At 44.3% G+C, this 19,661-nt stretch overlaps 1 pseudogene; it reads right to left on the reverse strand.

The window, feature by feature from the left end:
• Positions 1 to 657: 657 nt before the first annotated feature.
• On the reverse strand, positions 658 to 2,785 carry LOC124993500 (RNA polymerase II elongation factor ELL2-like; annotated as a pseudogene).
• Positions 2,786 to 19,661: the final 16,876 nt, after the last annotated feature.

Genomic DNA, 19,661 nt, shown 5'->3' on the forward strand with positions numbered 1-19,661 from the left:
CAACTAGCAAACACCTTAAGGCAACCATTGTAATGGGGCGTTAACTAACAGGGCGGATTTAATATTTCAGATCAAGTCAGCCTGTATACCTGTGTATAAAATTATGCACATAAACATATTCATACAACTTTGTTTTTAACCCTCCAAAACAATGTTTTCATTTTTTTTTTGTATTTTGTGCAAATTTCTAAATATTCTACCATTTAAGGCAAAGAGTTTGCGTTAAGAAAGATCAGAAAATAGGCTTATGTTTATCCAAAAGCATTTCACCTTACACATTACTGTTGTTTTTTTAAACACACACACAACTTTTTAAGTGTGGACATTGGAACCCCAATATCTACTAAAAATCATTTCTAATGACAAACACAAGTTTTCAAGGAGAAAAACTGATTTGAAGTATAGACACTGGATCCCCAAAATCTAAAAAATTATTTCTATTAACAAACACAAGTCTCGAAATGGGGGAAAAAGGACCAGAAAAAGCAGCTTCAAAATGCAGGGAAGCAAAGTAAAATGGGGGGAAAAAAAAGTAACTCAAATTTACTGAAACTTTCAACAGGCAAAGTTTCATCTTTTTAGAATCTAGAGCAACTTATTTGGAATTTTAAATAAATAAGTTTAAGTTTATTCACATCTTCTGGTCCAAGCAGAGTTCTAGTGCCATGACTCTGCTTGCCGTTGGTCAAATTCACCTATTAGTCTTTTGATGTGAGCCAGCTTGTTATGAAGATACTTGCATCTGTATTTTTCTTCATGGTAATTGGGACTTCTGATATTCTTGTAAGACTTCTTCATGAATATTCTGATATTCTTTTGAGCCTGGAGAAAGGCGTTTTCGTTGCGCATCCAGTTTGGTAAATCTTCTAGCTACCGTCTCCATCCTGGCATCCAAAGCCCTGTATTCATGGTACTTAGCATTGAAGTCAGCCTTGTAATTCTGGCGTTGCTCATAGGAGACAATAGCAATATATTTTCTGGTTCTTTGTACTCTGTACTCCTGTCAAGAAATGCAAAATTCCCTTGACAATTGGACAAAAAAATTGAGGTTTTCAGGCAGGTGGTAGGAGCTTTGGGTTGCTCCCTGGGGGTTCACATTTATTTTTCACTGTGTAATATCTTGGAGTTCAGTTCTCTCCACATGGTTTTATATAACCTTAGTCATTTTATTTAAATTGCTCTATCACAGATGCCTAGATCAAATCATCTGGGAGTTCAATTGTTGAAGAAGGCTCCATGGAGGCAGTGCAACCCACTCTAACTCCTTCATTGGAATTTGAACTGGAGTTACTCAGCTCGGCAGTTTCTTCTCTTTGAACGTCTTCCTCCTTTTCCTCAATAGTTTCAATGTCGTGCTTTTTTATTTGGTCCTTTTCCTTGTGTTTCTTAGACTTCTTTTTGGACTTTTTGTGAGACATCGAATGGTTTTCTTCCATAGGCTTTGGACACTTAGTAGAACTGAACCAGGGGGTAAGGTTTCCAGAGAAGTCCTGGAGGTTTATTTGTCTTGCTGGTCCTCGTAGATACTACCATTTTGACTAAAACTGTGAACAGGTAGGTCTTGAGTCCCCTGGCCTTCTGGAGTGCTAGGGGAATTGGAGTTTGAATTTACAGTCTGAGGAGGATTTGAGACAGGCAGGTGAGTTGAAGGCAGCGGTGGAGGGGTGGGGATGGCAGCAGCTGCAGGGGGTGGCAGGAGGCCTGCAGCAGATTTGTCACCGGAGGGATTCAAATGACCATTTAATGTTGGCTGTACTCTATTTGTCAGGTGAGATATTCGAGCTTTTTTATTCACTAAAGGATCGATAAAATCGGAATCCAAAGGCCGTTTCTGAGGAGAGGATGCAGCACCTCTGCTAGAACATACAGGAGATTCTGAATGACTGGGGCCAGCAGAATTCTGAGATGGATTTAGTTTTCTAGAGAGCACCAACTCCAATAACCGTCTGTCTGTTTCATTGTATCCTGACCAGTCTCGCTGCAGCTCCTTAAGCACATGATCCTTTAAAGTGTAGGAGAGGTCTTTTGGATTCAGATTGGCTACCTGTTGCAGAATTGCTCCCAGGGAGATCTTGTCCTTTTAATTGACTCCATCTTTCTGTAGTCGAGCCAGGAGCTCGGGTTTCTTGTAGGTCTTTAGTGCCAGTAAGTGAATCACCCTGTCTCTATATGGCCGCAGAGAAACACTGCTGCCGCCATGAGTCTTTCGAATTGTATTTGCAGGGTTCATGGGGGTTGACCTTTTCCTCTCTGGCACTGCGTCTGAGATGGCTTGAGGTGCTTTCTGAATTTGCACTCTTTTCCCTACATACGGTCCACCGGGTTTGATAACTTTTGTGCTTTGGTTGTGGGATTCCTCCTCTGCCTGGCTCATTCTTTCTCGTGTCATCTGATATGAGTCATTTGTTGCACATACTGTAATTTTATCTTGTATAAATCCCAGGCAATTGAGCTGGGAGGCTCCAGAGCTGGAGAATGTTTGCTGGATGCAGTCAAAGCTGCCCTGAGGGTTGTCTTTGCCCACATTTGACAAATAGAAGTTAAAGTTACATACTTCATTGAGGGGATCATTTTTGGGAATTTTGACAAGCCCTTGAAGCCCTTGGAACTGAATCGAAGGTCGAAAAGGAATTAAATTCTTGTGGCTCTGGTAAGACTCGAGCGCCCGGATCGCTGTCTCGGTGAGCTTCACATGCAGTATGGTGATGTTGTCCTGCCCTAGCCGCCCGCACGACAGTCCGCATCGATTCTCCTCCTGCAGGCCCGCCGCCCCCCCTGCCGCCATCTTAAACTCCTGGGGTGCCACCACCAAGGCTGCTTGGGCTCTAGCCTCCCCTGCGGTTGCGGCTGCTTGGACTTCTGCAGCCGCTGCCACAGCTATGGCCATCCACTGCTGGTGTACTGTCATATCCAACATCGTTCTTAATGGAGAAAAACTGAAAACATTCCCTTTAAAAACTGGAACAAGACAGGAATGTCCTCTTTCACCACTGCTATTCAACACCCTACTTGAAATACTAGCCAGAGCAATTAGACAGACTAAAGAAATTAAAGGGATAGAATAGGAAAAGAGGAACTTAAGCTGTCACTGTTTGCTGATGACATGATTCTCTATTTAGAGGATCCAAAAAACTCCTCCAGAAAACTCCTAGACCTCATCAATGAATTGAGCAAAATAGCAGGTTTTAAAATCCACATGCATAAATCTAAAGCATTTTTATACATAAGTGATGAAACATCTGAAAGGGAAATGAGGAAAACAACTCTGTTCACAATAGTCTCAAAACAAAACAAAACAAAACAACAACAACAAAAAACTTGGGAATCAATCTAACCAAAGAGGTAAAAGATCTCTACAATGAAAACTACAAAACGTTAAAGAAAGAAATTGAAGAAGACCTTAGAAGATGGAAATATCTCCTATGTTCTTGGATAGGCAGAATTAATATTATCAAAATGGCCATACTTCCAAAGGTGTTATACAGATTTAACACAATTCCAATTGAAATCCCAATGACTTTTCTCATAGAAACAGAAAAAGCAATCATGAAATTCATCTGGAAGAACAAAAGACCCAGAATAGCCAAAGCAATCCTGGGCAGGAAGTGTGATGCAGGAGGTATCACAATGCCAGACCTTAAACTCTACTACAGAGCAATAGTAAGAAAAATGGCATCATACTGGCACCAAAATGGACAGGTAGACCAATGGTACAGGATAGAAGACACAGAGACATACCCACATAATTACAGTTATCTCATACTAGACAAAGGTGCCAAAAATTTACTGTAAGGAATCCGGCCTCCCCACCACCTGTCAATCTGTGTTCTGCCCGCCTCTTCCATTACAGGAATTTCCAGCCTCCCCATCACCTGTCAGTCTTCGTTCTTCCCGCCTCTTACGTTACAGGAATTTCCAGCTTACGCTGCCGTCATCCTCCTGCCTCCCACATTACGGTTCTAACATGTTATTGGTCCATCAGTCAGTCTGCAAGAATTCTCCTCCGCGATTGGTTCCTCCCAGCCCGCGAAATTCCAATATCTGGGAGAAGCCATGCGCCATGTTCTCTCTTTCTTCTTTCTTTTTCCCCTGAGCTAATGTGAATCATCCGAATAAAATAAATCCCCTTGTGTGAGATCTCGTGTCTGTGGAGCGTTTTTCTGGGAGCAATCGATGAGCCACAACTACCCCTAACATTTACAATGGAGAAAAGATAGCCTCTTCAACAAATGGTGCTGACACAACTAGAAATCCATACCCAGTAAAGTGAAATTAAACTCCTCTCTCCCACCCTGTACAACACTCAACTCAAAATGGATCAAGGACCTAGGAATTGGACCCGAGACCCTTCACCAAATAGAAGAAAAAGTAGACCCAAATCTACATCACGTTGGCTTAGGATCAGACTTCCTTAACAAGACCCCCATAGCACAAGAAATAAAAGCAAGAATCAATAAATGGGATAGATTCAAACTAAAAAGCTTTTAGTCAGCAAAGGAACAATCAATAATGTGAGAAGAGAGCCTACAGAGTGGGAGAGAATCTTTTTCACACACACTTCAGAGAGAGCACCCATCTCAAAAGTTTATAAAGAACTTAAAAAACTACACCAAAAATACAAAGAACACAATCAATAAATGGGCCCAGGAACTGGGCAGACACTTCACAGAAGAAGATATACAGGTGATCAACAAATATATGAAAAAGTGCTCATCATCCCTAGTAATTAGAGAAATGCAAATTAAAACCACCCTAAGATTTCATCTAACTCCAATTAGAATGGCTATTATCAAGAACACAAGCAATAATAAGTGTTGGCATGGATGTGGGGAAAAAGGCACACTCAGACATTGCTGGTGGAGTTGCAAATTGGTACAGTCACTGTGGAAAGCAGTATGGAGATCCTCAGAAAACTTGGAATGGACCCACCACTTAACTCAGCTATCCCTCTCCTTGGTTCATACCCAAAGGACTTAAAGTCAGCATACTATAGTGGTGCGATCACATCAATGTTCATAGCAGCTCAATTCACAACAGCTAGATTGTGAAACCAACTGGGATGCCCTTCAGTTGAGGAATGGATAAAAAAACTGTGTTATATATACACAATGGAGTATTATTTGGCCATAAAGAAGAATAAAATTATGGCATTTGTTGGTAAATGGAAGAAGTTGGAAATATCATGCTAAGTGAAATAGGCCAAGCCCAAAACACCAAAGTCGGAGTGTTTTCTCTGATAAGTGTGTGACAATATATAATGATAGGGGGTGGTGGGGGGAAGAGAAGAATGAAGGAACTTTGGATGGTGTAGAGGAAAATGGGGTGGGACGGGGTGGGAGATGGAAAGATAGTAGAATGAAACAGACATTATTACCCTATGTACACGTATGATTACACGAATGGTGTGAATCTACATCATGTACAACCATAGAAATGAAAAGTTGTACCCCATTTGTGTACAATGAATCAAAATGCAGTCTGCAAAAATAAAAACGAAAAGATTGGAATGGAATAAAAGAATGTGCCATTGCTGGTTTGTGAGGCTCAGATGGACCCCTGTACTTAGTGGTCACCACCACTCCAAGTGGGGTAGCTTGTGCCTTTATTGTTATTCAAAAAATTCCGACATTGTGGAGAGACACAGCTGTGTTTGGGCTGCGTTAATGGGGGGCTCGCTCAGGACACCCCTGAGGGCGGATGGGCCTCTGTGGACGGCTCTGATGGCAGGCTGAGGCCTGCACCTGCAGGGGCCCAGTCAGCATTTGCCAGTTGTGGAGGTGTGCCGGCTCCCCCTGACCTTGCCCTGGCCTGCAGGCCTTCCTCCTCCAGGGGACAGACTTTCCCCTCAGACTCCCTCTCTCAGCAAAAAGTCTTTTTCCTCAGAAGTCTCCCTTTTCTCCTTTTCTATCAGCCCTACTGTGTTTTTTATTGTGTTTTGTTTTTCTTTTCTTGCTAAACTTTATTTTAATGGGTCTCAAAATTTTGTGACAGATTTTTGGTCAACTTGTTTCCTTTAAGAACTAGTGATTTTAAAATCCAAAAACTTAAAACTGCCGTATTCAGAAACACAAATAGACTATGAAACATTTGCCTTTCCTTGTGTTTTTTTTTTTTTTTTTTTTTTTTTTCTTTTCTTGCGGTGCTGGGGATCAAACCCGGGGCCTTGTGCTTAGGAAGCAGGCACTCTACCAACTGAGCTATATCCCCAGCCCCTGCCTTTCTTTCTGAAGGCATCTGTTTCTTTTCTTCCCCACCACGAGGGCTGGAACCCAGAGGTGCTCTACCACTGAGCTCTGTGTCACACCCTTTTTATTTTTTGTTACAGGGTCTCGCTAATTTGCAGTCCTCCTTCCTGAGCCTCCCTGGGATTATAGGCCTGGGGCACGATGCCCAGTTCCTGCTGAAGGTTTTGGAATGCATTGTCATCGTTTGTTGGTCTGAGTTTGAAACTCCGGTGGCCAGTTGAGACATACAGTTCTGAGCGTCTTCTTTCATCACGGAGAAGATGGAGCAGGGGTGGCGCGTTAGGGCTGATCTTCCTTTAGCCCTTCAAGCTTTCTGGGCAGACTTGGTACTAGCTCCAGCAGCCCTCCCATGCTTTGATGAGGCCCTCAGCGACCGTCTGTTTCTTGCCACCAACAGCCAAGTGACCCCGAGGAGGGTAGCTAGAGAAGCTCTCAACAGCACATGGGCCTACTGGAACCCTGTCTGTGACGGCAGTGCTGGCAGATTTGGGGAATTTATGGCTGTCTTTCAGTTTCTTATCAGAGCAGTGATCAACATTTACCTTCAGCTCAGCAAACTTGCAAGCAATGTGAGTTGTCACAACACAGGACAGGTCAGATCCATGAGAAAATCCATCAGTTCTCTTTTTTTTTCCCTTGAGATGTCCCTGCCCAAAGCCTTCACCCACACCCACAGCTGTGTGCACTAAGGCCACCGCACGACTTCCCTCAGGCTTAGCCTCCCTCCTGGGTGAGAGCCCAGGTGTCCTGACCCCAGGAATCCCTCTGTCCTGACTTATCTCCTCCAGGGTCTTCTTACAGAAGAGTGCCCCAAAGTTAAGTGCTTCAAGAACTGACAAGTCACAGAAGACCCTGTGTACAGTTGGTGAGAGCTTGGTTGGGAGAGCTGTAGGTGTAAGAATGATTTATCCTAGCAGCAGGGGATGTAGCTCAGCTGTGGCGTGTGTTTGCCAGCACAAAGCCCTGGGTTCCCACGAAGCACCACAATACAAACCAACCCACCCACCCACCCAGCCTTGAGCATTGTGAAGGCACTGTGTTCTGTTGAGTTCCAGTTTCCAACGTGGTTTAGACATCCAGTACATTCTGATCACCTGTTCTACGAGCATAACTTTTTTTCTTTTTCTTTTTGTACTGGGGATTGGACACAGGGGCACTTAACCATTGAGCCACATCTCTATATCCCCAGCCCTTTTACATATTTTATTTAGAGACAGGGTCTTGCTGAGTTGCTTAGGGCCTCACTAAGTCGCTAAGGCTGACCTTGATCTCGTGATCCTCCTCAGCCTCCGGAGCTGCTGGGATTACTGTGGGCACCATCGAACCTGGCATCCTTTATTCTTAATCTGAAGGTTTTTAGGATTATTTATTCCTTGTGTTTTAAAATTGTATAGTATTTGACTTAGATTTATTTTTTCTTTCTAAATTCAGTAAGTTGGTACTAGGTTGATACTTTTAATCTGGAAACTTATTTCTTTCTGTTTGGGGAAATGTTCTCACATTCTTCTATAACTTCCTCCCTTTGGTTTATGCTCATTTCTCTTTCCAAGATCTCTTTTGGCCTAATCTTGGGGATACTGGATTTACCTCTCACATTCTGATTATTTTTTTCCCTCATTTTCTTCCTTTGAGTTTATAGCTTTCTTTAAATTCTCCTTTAACCATTGTATTGACATTTTCATTCTGGTTTTTATATGTTTAAATTTTGAAGAGTCCTTTCTCATTCTGATTGCTACTTCAAAAATATTTGGAATAGCATTTGATTCTTATTTTATAGGATTAACCATTTTCTTTCTTTTTTAGAGGATACTAATTACTAATCACAGTTTCTTCAAAATTCTCTTCTTTTGTCTGTTTCTTCTTTTACTTGGGTCTTTGTGGTCTCTGTCTTGTGAGACCATAATAATTCAATAATTTATTAAAAAAAATACTGCTTTGAAGATTTCATGCAGAACTTAGGGGTGAGGGTGGAAAGCTGAGGTGTGGGGGTGGGGTGGCCAGCCGGGCCAGGGGTCAGCTCTGCTGGAGGGTGATCACGCCAGGAGCAAGCCGGTTTCCAGCTGCTCCTAGTCGCATCTACCAGTGTCTAGTTTTGGAGGGGACAGGCTAGCATGGCCAACAGCTTTGTGGGAAATGGGGAGACGGGTATGGGAGGACCTGAGGCCAGCTCTGCAGTCCCACGGTTCCCCTGGGCCTGCCCTTCCAGGACCTGGGGGCGCTCGTACCCCCTGTGGCTGTGAGCCCTGGAGGCAGGCTTGCTTCTCATTGCCGTCCCCTCGGTTGATGCTTGGCCCTCACCCTCCGTCATCCTGCTGACCCCTTCTGATCACAATGTGATCTGGTCTGCTGCCTTTTCTCTTCCATTCTTTTTTCCTGTGAATTTATTATACCTTTTACTTTCCTCCCGAGTTGGAATGGAATGGAGATACTTGTGTTCAATTCTCCATCTTATTAGGTGATCACTAATAATTAGATGACAACCGCATGGCTTTTCCCTTAGAAGAGGACGTCTTCAATCACATAGGTATTAAATACATTGTGTTTTATTTATCATGGGAATAAGATCCCAGTGATTAAAGGATACTTAGTGTGTGCTAGGGCCATCTAGTGGACAACTTGAACTTGGCACCTGTGGCTGTGAATCTGACCGCAAGTGTCCCTGCAAGAGCTTGCGAGCACAGTAGCCACATCCTTGGTGTCTTGCAAAATCTTCCCAAATACAAGAGCATCTCTCCACTGCATGGAAAAGACACTTATATTTGTTTTATAGTTTATTTGAGCACCTATTTAGTGTCATATTCATGGCTATATTACAGTCTTGCTGTTGAAATTTAAAATGCTTTTCTCTTAATGTCTTTATGGGAAACCGACTGGACCTGACGGTTCTCCCTACTTTTAATCCAGTGAGGACTAGACTCTACTTCTCCTGGGAATGTTTCACTGGGCCACACCTGGCCTGTCCTAGGAATTCACTGAAAGAAAATGCAGGTATGATGAGGCTGCTAGACTTGGGGGAAAGGTGGAGGCTCAGAGGAACCTAGGGCCAGCAGAGAATGGGCCGCAAAGCGGCTGCTCTGTGGCCATTAGACTGCATCTCACACTGGAGTGAGAAGTTCCACAGTCCCTCGATCCCTCAATAATTTCTTTTTAAAAAAATACTTCTTTGAAGATTTCATGCAGAATTTAAAATTGCTTCTCTCTTTCATAACTTCAACAGGATTTCATGTCTGTGGCTAGATCCTGCTGAGGCTCTTCCTAAGCCTCAGTGTGGCCAACTCTGGAGGTTACCACTGTGCCAAAACAATGGTGCATAGGAACTGCTGGGCCAAGGGCAAACCAGTTAAGGTTTCCAGCAGATCGAGCGCGAGCTACAACCTGCTTACATGATTTAAATGCTGCTAATAGATAATGTCACTTTTAGTCTTTAATCAAAACCGTTTTAGTACTTTTCTTATGGTGATTTATCGAATAAATTTGAATCAGGGCTATGGTAGTTGTTTCTGCTCTTGGGCTAAAATGGAATTGAAATATTTCCTAATGGGCTGTGGCTCAGTGGTATTGTGCTTGCCTAGCACATGTGAGGTACTGAGTTCGATCCTCAGCACCACGTAAAAAACCACATAGAAAGATATATAAATAAAATAAAATAAAATAAAAGTATTGTGTACATCTACAACTAAAAAAATATTTTAAAAAATTTCCTCATCATAAATGTTTAACAGCTTGAAAAAATATATATATCCTAGGGGCATCTAATTATACAGCTGCAAAATAGTTGTTACTTGCTTTGGCTTATATGCCATCAAATAACCCTAGGAGTTATAATTTGTTTTTAATGTATTTTTTGGGTACTGGATGTTGAACCTAAGTGTGCTTACCACTGAACTACATTCCCAGCCCTTTTTATTTTTCTTCTTATTTATTTATTTGATACCAAGGATTAAACCCAGGGGGGCTTAACCCCTGAGCCATATTCCCATCCTGCTTTTTGTATTTATTTAGAGACAGAGTCTCGCTGAGTTGCTTAGGGCCTAAGTTGTTTAGGCTGGCTTTGAACTCATCACCTTCCTGCCTCAGCCTCCCGAGCCACTGGGATTATAGGCATGCGCATCCTCACCTGATTGGCCCTTTTTATTTTTGATTTTGGAACAGGATCTCACTCAGTTGCTGAGGGCCTCACTATATTGCTGAGGCTGCCCTTAAACTTGCGATCCTCTTGCCTCAGCCTCCTGACTCAATGGGATTACAGGCATGTGCCACTGCACCAGGCAACAGTTATAATTTATTATTTTTTAATTGAAAAATAAAAAGTGTCTATGTATAGTGTGTGACTGGTATAGGAACAAAAGCTAAACACTGATGAACAGAGGATTTAAAGGATCAACCTTCTGTCTGAGAAGAGACATGCCACTGATCCAGAAGTGCAAGCCAGAGGAAAGAGGCTGGCATGGTGGTCATAACAGCAGCACCAAGAGCTGCAGCTGACAGGCACCACAGACACCAGACACGTTCCAAGTGGGCATGTGCACTCGCCCAGTCCACCTTTCAACAGTCTAATAAGGTAGTTTTACTCTTGTACTCCTTTTACAGACAAAATTGAGGCAAGATTACACACTGAGTAGGGATTGGAGCTGTGGAGTGTCCTTTGGTCTCTTAGCTGGCTTGGATCTTGGCTAATCTTGCCTGGGAGCATCATGAGAGCCCCTTTAACATCCTAGGGCAAGGTCAGCACGTGATCCTGGGTCGGGGATCTTGGCAGAGTCTGGGAATTCTGGGACGGGCTAAGCAAACAGGACTTTCCTGGTTGCTGACCAGATTGGCTTTGGTGAGACCCACCTGCTTTTTGTCTCTGTGGGGACAAAGCACACCTAGAGGACTGAGTGGATTTACTTTGTTTAATCAAATCATTCTGGTTTTTTTTTTTTTTGTAACTTTCATCCCCATCTCTTTACTCTAGGAAGCACGGAGTTGATTGATTTGGGTGTGCCAGATGTGATCTTGCAATACATGGGGCATCACCAAGCATTTTTCTTGTTGGTCACAAGTCTGATTCTTTTTTTAACTTCAGACATATGATTACTTAAAGCCTTAAAGATCACGTGTGAATTCTTTCCTTCACAGAGTTCTTTGTTGATTTTAGTGAACCTCACAAAGGGTTTTCAAGGTCAATAACAATGGATTTATTACTCTCATTTACAGATAAGGATATTGGAACTCAGAGGGATTAAGTGGTTTCCCAAATTCATGTGACTGCTGGCTATAAATCAAGAACCTAGGCATTTCCTGGCACGTACACGTGCATGAATACACACACACACAAACACACACACACGCGCGCACACACACACGCACACACAAATTTTCCCAGGAATGTAGTGTTGATGTGTGTGCATGCATAAATGACAGTGCAAGTTGTGTTTCAAGATTCTAAGTCTGAGCTGGCATGATGGCGCACACCGACTGTCATCCCTGCTGCTTGGGAGGCTGAGGCAGGAGGATTGAGAGTTCAAGGCCAGCCTCAGCAAAAGTGAGGGGCTAAGCAACTCAGCAAGACCCTATCTCTAAATAAAATACAAAAAAGGGCTGGGGATGTGGCTCGCTGGTCGAGTGCCCCTGGTTCAATCCCTGGTTACCCCCCCCAATAAAAAACATTCTAGATCTGGTAGTGTAATTTAAAAATTAAGATGATGCTAATTACACTTTTATCATCCATTTTCTACTTCCTCAGTTACTATTAAAGGATCTTTAAAAGGATAGAGAATCAAATCACACCTATAGGACAGATAGTTTAGATGTTTTCCTGCCTCAAAGGCAGAATCTAGATAATCTTTCAAAGTTTGCTCTAGTTCTTTACTTTTGTTTTCTTTAAATTTCCCTTAAACATTTTTCTTACATTTTTCATGAGACAATGTCTCTACAGCAGTTTTACAACTTTATCATGTCCAATAAAAATATCCAGAAGGAGGCAGCATTTTACTGTTCAATTGATGCTTCTGCAGAGATTTTGACAAGTTTTCCCTTTTTTTACTTTGAAAGTGATAGATTACTAAACACATATTCAAAAATGTTTCAGAGTAAAGATTTTTGGACCTCACTAGAGCTTTGCATAATGAGACAGTTATAAAATCCAAATCCTGTTCAGATTACATTGCATTTAAAATTATAAATAGCATATATGGTAGCCAAATTCATTGGCAGGGACTGTTTTGGCAATAACGATACCGATCAAAATAATATAGAGTTGAGCCTGGCATGGTGGCGCCTGTAATCCCAGCAACTTGGGATGCCGAGGCAGAAGGAGCACAAGTTCAAGGCCAGACTTTGCAATTTAGGGAGAACTTGTCTGAAAATAAAAAAAATAAAAAGGAGACAAAATGAATCAATGATTGCAAGAGAGCAACTCTTGGGAAAAAAATTTGATTCTCTCAGAAATAAGGATAATGCCTGTAATCCCAGCTGTTTGGGAGGCTGAAGCAGGAGGATGGCGAGTTCAAAGCCAGCCTTAGCAACAGCAAGGTGCTAAACAACTCGGTGAGACCCTGACTCTAAATAAAATACAAAATGGGGCTGGGGACGTGGCTCAGGGTTAAATGCCTCTAAGTTCAATCCCTGGTACCAAAAGAAATAAGGATAATGTATTAATTTGATTAATTCGGATCACTGACCTCATTTCATAAATCTAACTTCCTGTTTCCTTCCTTGTCAAGAATCACTGGATGTTGAGAAAGGACTTAGAAATGGCATGTAGTACCTTTCATTGATTGCTGGTCAGAAGTCATTTCACCTGTCAAGGGGAGTGAGTCTGTCTGCTTTCAAAGAACTGGGAAGAAGAGGAGCCCAAGGTGTATGGGAATTAGGCTCCAGGGGCGGGATGGTGGGGGGACTGTCTCCTTTGCCCTGTATTGTATCTGATCAAGGGCTCAGTGCCAAATCAGTAAGTGGGGTCTGACCCTTGCTCCAGTGTTCCTCTGTCCCCTGTCCCTGATCTATGAAAGAAGCCTGGAAGAAGTTAGGTGGATAAATCTCCCTTCCCACTGGGGACCAGCTGCTTCCAACTCCCCTTGCCAGTGAAGAAAGGTTCTCAATGGTGGAGCCTTTTAGGGTGGCCCTTGTCTGTGATGGCAGTGGGCTTGCAAGGCCGCCTCTTTCTCCTGAAGAAGAGAAGGTGGCAGGTGGGAGAAGATGGGCGCTCACAGGGAAGAGGGTCTGGGGAGCAGCCAGCTTACCTGCCCAGATGTGGCACCGCCAGAGTGGGAGACATTCCTTAGGTCAGGAGGACCCACGGAGGCAGCCGGCTTCCCTTGCTGAAACACCCCCTCCCTCCCCAGGGTCACGCATGGGGACTTGGGGTGCGATATGGGGAGAGCTGAGGGGCCGGGAGAGCGTCCCCACAGGGGGAGACTACAGCGGGAGACCCCCCGGGACGCTCTGACACCTGCTCCCCAGAGTGGGTTCAGATGCTGGCACTCATATGCATGGCAGTCACAGGTCAAGGGCCACCGCTGAGCCTGCAGAGTCGAAGCCGGTCCCTTCCCTTCCCTCTTCTGGATGCCAGTGCTTGCCAGAGCCAGGCCTGGGAGGGGCAGAGCCACCTGTCCCCAGCCCATCTCACTGCAGGCCGCCAGGCCGTGACCCCAGCCTGGTGGACGGGTGGGTGGGGGAGGAAGAGGCTTTAATGGAGTTCGAAGCGTTGGGTGGTTTGTGAATGACCAGGTGGGGAGGGATCTGCCCAGGACGCCCTGCAGCGATGGGAAGGAGGACATGGAGTGTGGAAGAGGATTAGGGAGAAGTTGAACTACTTCACATTTATGCCCCGGTAAATAGAGGGAATCTGCTGATGTAGGTGTGTCACGGAGGGAACGCTGTTCAAACACTGATAGCTTCCCCCCCCCCCCCCCCCCCCCCCCGTGGTGCTGGGGATGGAACCCAGGGGTGCTCTACCACAGAGCTAATCCTCAGCCCCTCCCATTTTTCTGTTTCTTTTTTTTTGAGACAGGATCTTGCTGCCTGGGCTGGAGTTGAGCTTGTGATCCTCCTGCCTCAGTCTCCCGAATCTCTGAAATCACAGGTGTGCACCACCACGCCCAGCCGGATAGTTTTTATTTTTCCTAATTTCACTTCCACCTTCCACCTTCACCTTTAGGAGCTATTTCCCAGGGAAGGAAAGGACAGTCTCAAAGAAGTTCTGAAGAGATCGACAGTGTTTCTCACCCAATGGGAAGGGCACAGGTGGACTGCAGTGGCACCTGCCCCTCATCCCTCCTACTCTACACCCGCGACAGCAGGAAGGAGAGGGCCGGGGAGGAAGGGAGGTAGTCACCAAAGAAGTGGACCCTGATTTTCTCCTCATGCTTTCATGGCCAAAGGCTCCGTGGAGTTAAAAACCAAGTGTGTCTTTTTGGGAAGTGTACTCTCAGAGCAAGCAGGTTTGCTACCAGACATGGAACCCAGGGGCCCTCTACCACTAAGCCACATTCCCAGCCCTTTTTATTTTTTATTTTATTTTGAGATGGGGTCTCACTAAGTGGCTTAGGGTCTTGCTAAGTTACTGAGACTGGCTTTGAACTTGCAATCCTCCGAGTAAGCAGGTTTGCTTCTAGTTTTCCTAGATAAAGCGTAAGAAATTTTCAAGTATTCCAAGAGCACCCCAGTATCCAGCACGGAACAGCCCAGGCAGTGGATTACAAGTGGCTGGATTCTGCATCCAAGCAGAATGGATTGGGAAGTCCTTGTGTTCCCCCAGGCAGGAAGCGAAACCCCAGCGGCCTCCTGCCCCCTCCCACCCAGGCAGTCTGTCAGGAAAGGGGCCGTTGAAAGTGGAGGTGGTGGTGGTTGTAGATTTGGTGGACTTGCAGGGCTAGCCTGTGATGAGTTGTTAGAAGTACCAGATGTCACGAGGGATCAGACGTACTGGAGGTCGCTCGGCAAGGCAACATTTCCTTCTGCAGAAGGGTGTGCCACCCAACAAAGTGGCGGGCGAGCCCACTCGGCAGGCAGTCCTCCTGTCTTAATCCCTATGCAGCATGGCCCCTTGCTCTTCTAGGTGGAGTTCAGGGTTACAATCTATGTGATTACTGAATTTTAAAATTGGGGAGGGCAAGGGGAAGGGCTATATTTAAAATGGCTATGATTGGATCCAGTTGGGCCATCCTTTGGAGACTGGACCAGGGACTTAGATAGATAGGCTGCAAGTTACCTTTCTTACATCCCAATCTTACAATTAAGGCTAAAGTCTATGTTCTGAAAATGAACCACTGGACTTTCAAATTCTCACAAGGTGGAGCCAGTTCATAGGGACAAAGACCCCTCAGATCCCCAGTTTTGTCAAAAGAACTGACCAGTATCAGCAGCAGCGTGTGGACAAGTAGGGCAGGGGTCATATCAGAGGAAGTCAGACTTGTGGTCAGCTGTCCCCTCAGTCACCCCAGATATGTTGCCTCTTCTCTACCTGCAAGTCCCCATCTTGGGAGGAGGATGAGAAGGGACAAGCCTTATGGGGAGTTGGACCTTTGAGCTGACCACCTGAGTGTCTGGAAGAGACTGTTTAAACCAAAGACTGATTGACTCTTAGGAGGAAAGTTGGTTCTTTCCTGAAACCACGATGTACCAGGGCTGGGAGCCTGCGTGGACATACTGAAGGTGAGGTGGATGCGGCCATCTTTGGGTCCAAGTTGTGGTGTGCCATTCACTGAATCCCACTACAAGTGTCTCCTTTCCTTCGTCCCACTGTGCCCGTGTGGGTGGAGATGGGGCAGGATGAGTGTGGGGAAAAGAAGCTAGGAGGGAGAAAAAGCACTGGAAGGAGGTGAGGAGGGAAAGAGGGAGTGACTGGAGGTGGGAGAGAGAGAAGAGAACAGAGGGCCCCGGCAGCTAGGGAGTGACCGAGGCCGAGCTCTGGGGAGAGGACCTGGAGAGGGTACCCAGGAGGTCCCTCGCTCCGTGACATGTGCTAGACTGTCTCACCTCCTCCAGACTCCACTGCCAACAAACGCATCCTTCTGGGTTTGCTCCCCTGGGTTCACTCTTACATTTTGGTGTGTTGGACCTGGCCTGGGGCCTGGGGTCGCACATGTCACACCCGGCTACCCAGGCAATTTCAGACTCCCCTTAGTGTGAGGTCTGTCTCGTGTCCAGCCGCCTGTGACGAATTCATGACACCCCTTCCTGTTCTGTCCCATGGCCAGCGGTCTGTCCCCAGCCTGCTCAACAGCACTGCAAACCCAAGTTTTCTATGCAATTAGTCCCAGGTTTCTCTTTCCTGGGTAGAATAACCCTGTTTCTTTCTTGTTTTCTCAAAGTTGTGATAGGCGTTTCTTCTGAGTCTTAATCGTCTTTGGCTTTCCTTGAATTTGCCAGTTTTCAGCTGATCAACCTAGAGTAGATTAGCAAATGCCACAGATGGCGCTTGGCTTGGGTATTTATGAGTCACGCTCTGTCTCAACCACGTTGCATTTATCTTTTCAGACAGTTTGCTTCTAAATAAAAGGTCATATTTTAGTTATGATGGCCCCAACAATCTCAACCGTCTGCTGGTCATTCGGATTCCTTCAGTCTTAGATTTGATGACTTTTTCATCAGCGTTGGCAAGAGGACACTGCTGTTACAGGATTTTTTTTTTTTTTGGACAGTCTTGTTTTTAATGCGAAAGACTTGGTGAATAAAACTGGCTCTGTGTCCCTGGTTTCTGCATCTGCAGATTCAACCAACTGCAGGTTCACACTTTGTGGTTAGACCTGGGAGGTTGCCTCTGTCCTGAGCGCGTACAGACTTTTTCTTGTCATTGTTCCTTAAACAGTGTGACAACTATTTACGTAGTATTTACATTGTATCAGGTATGATCAGTCCTCTAGAGATGATTTTTAGTATGTGGGAGGTCATATGTAGGCTGTGTTCAAGTGCTGCACCATTTTATGGGTTGAACTAGAATATCATACATTTTGGTATCTGCAGGGGTCCTGGAACTAATACCCTGTGATTACCCAGGGAGACTGTCTTCAGAAGTTTGCTTCATTAGAGTATTTATGGTGTGTGTTTACTTAAAATGAGAGAACTTTAAATCTGTCATAAATGTCTATTTTGGTTGATTTCTTGCCCAATGAGGCATAGCATAAAAAAAAAAGTCAAATATTCCATTCAACCATGTGAGGCAAAATAGGAATGCTGAAGGATTAAATTTCAGGATAAGGCAATGAGAAAATTCCATATAATTATGGGAAGATGAGAAGGAATGGATAAGTTTGTAATTTTCTGGGAAAAAAAATTAAAGAAGGATTTTTTTCCAAGTAGGAAAGTAGGGAGACAAAGTGCAGAATTTCTAAAATGTATTTGCTGTATGCCTCAAATTTGGGGGGCCACTTAATTTTTAAAATTTTTCCCTATTTTCTCTTCATTATTTTGTTCCCACATTTTTTTATTGGTGCATTCTAGTTGTAAGTAATGGTGGGATTTGTTGTCACATATTTGTACATGTATACAATGTAGCAATATCATTTGGCCAATATCACTCCCCAGCACTTCCTCCTCCCTCCCTTCTCCTACCTTGGTGGTCCACTTTAAGGCTTGAAAATAGTTTTTGCAAAAGTTGATTGAATGAATTATACTGAGGGCATCATTCAAAGTTGAAGGCTACCTGGGGATAAGCCTTATGATATTTGAGAGTATTATCAAATACTTCAGTACCACGATCCCAGGCACAAAATAATAGACTTCTTTTTTTTTTTTTTTTTTAATAGATGTAGTTTTAAACACTTTCTTGAAGCCCTGTTAAATGTTTAAGTCAAAGGTATTTTGAAATATCAAGCACAATATTTTACTTTTGACCAAAAGAATAAAAAGAGCAAAACTTTACTTAAGAATGTGTTACAGGTGCAGTCAGGCCCTGCCACCTGGAATCCCAGTGACTCAGGAGAATCACAAGTTCAAAGTCATCCTGAACAACTTAGCAAGACCCTGTCTTAAAACAAAAATAAAGTGGAGGCTGGAGTTGTGTCTCAGTGGTACAGCGCTTGCCTAGTGTGTGTGTGTGTGTGAGGCACTGGGTTCAGTCCTCAGCACCACATATAAATAAAAAAAAATGGGCTGGGGATATAGCTCAGTGGTAGAGTGCTCCTGGTTCAATCCCCACTATTGGAAAAAAACAAAACAAAAAAAAAACCCTCACAACTATGAAATGATAAGATTAGAAATCATTTTTAGGGGATTATTTGCTTGTTATATCATGTTGGTAGTAGATTATTTGATGCTTGAGTTGCAAGGAGCCTAACCTTTAGAAAATGAATTCTGTGGATGCCTGCTTCGTTTCTCTTCACTGGCTCTTGCCTTATTTTCTTTCACTAATTCTTTTGCTTGCATTAATTCATTATCCAAAATGAAAAGAGAATGGTCAGGGATGTGCTTTAGTTTTCAAGTTTGCCCATTTATTTCCTGTCAGTGGACTCATTAATCACAGTGCAGCCCTGGGTGAGAAGCTGGAGACCCACATTGTGAAGGGAAACGCAGAAGGGCGGGCACAGAAGCAAGACCGGCAGATCCAGGCTGCAGGGCCACTGCAGTCACATTAACATGCCTGCTCAGGCCGCACCTCAGACCAACACCCAACCCCACGGAGCCAGTGAAGCACCAGAGGGATGAATCATCATCCCCAGAAACAGGCGCTGCAGCAGTTCAGCTACCTCTCACCTCCTCTGACATGCAAGTGTGACTTTTCCTTGCAGGAAAACCAGAAGGGATGCACCCTTGAAGTATAGTCAGCAGGTTATCAGCACTGAGGTGGGGCATGTCAGACAGGTCCCAGGAAGTAGGCCTGAGGTCAGGGGAGAGTAAGCTCCAAGCACAGAAGAAAGAAAGAAGTGTTGGACCGAGTGCTCATCTTGACCTCTCGTAAGTCCTACCAGTGGGCAACCCACAGTACAGCACACCTACTGGCTGCAGCGTTGTACATTTGCAAAACAATCTTGGTCTCAGTGTCTTGAACATTTTAAAGAAATATCGTCACTATTGTAGTTCTGCTTTTATGTAAGTGGAACTGGCAGACTTCCACATTAAAGCAACAGGACACAGCCTCTGGTGCTGGATAAGGTTGGCAGTTGGCCGGAGTGTGATGCCAGTGATAAATGTGCATGAATTCAATGCCATCAGGCAAGACAGGTCTGGAGGTGAGAGTCCAGCATGTCTTCACCTCATCTCATAGTCTCTTTTCCCTTCCCAGCAACCCCCAATGCCCATACCTCTCTAAACCCTCTTTAGGTATGTTCTAGAACCACTTCAGTTTGTTTCAGATATTACCTCATGTTTTCAGCCTTTTCTTTCTTTATGAAAGATGAGCTTTGTCTTCAGGAAATGGAATTTCAAAGCCAAAACAGGTTGAGGAAGAACTTGTTTTTGGAAGTGGAAGGTCCTTTCTGGTACAGTTTTGCT

The sequence above is a fragment of the Sciurus carolinensis genome, chromosome 9, assembly GCF_902686445.1.
Source record: "Sciurus carolinensis chromosome 9, mSciCar1.2, whole genome shotgun sequence".
In the NCBI taxonomy this organism is placed as follows: Eukaryota; Metazoa; Chordata; class Mammalia; order Rodentia; family Sciuridae; genus Sciurus; species Sciurus carolinensis.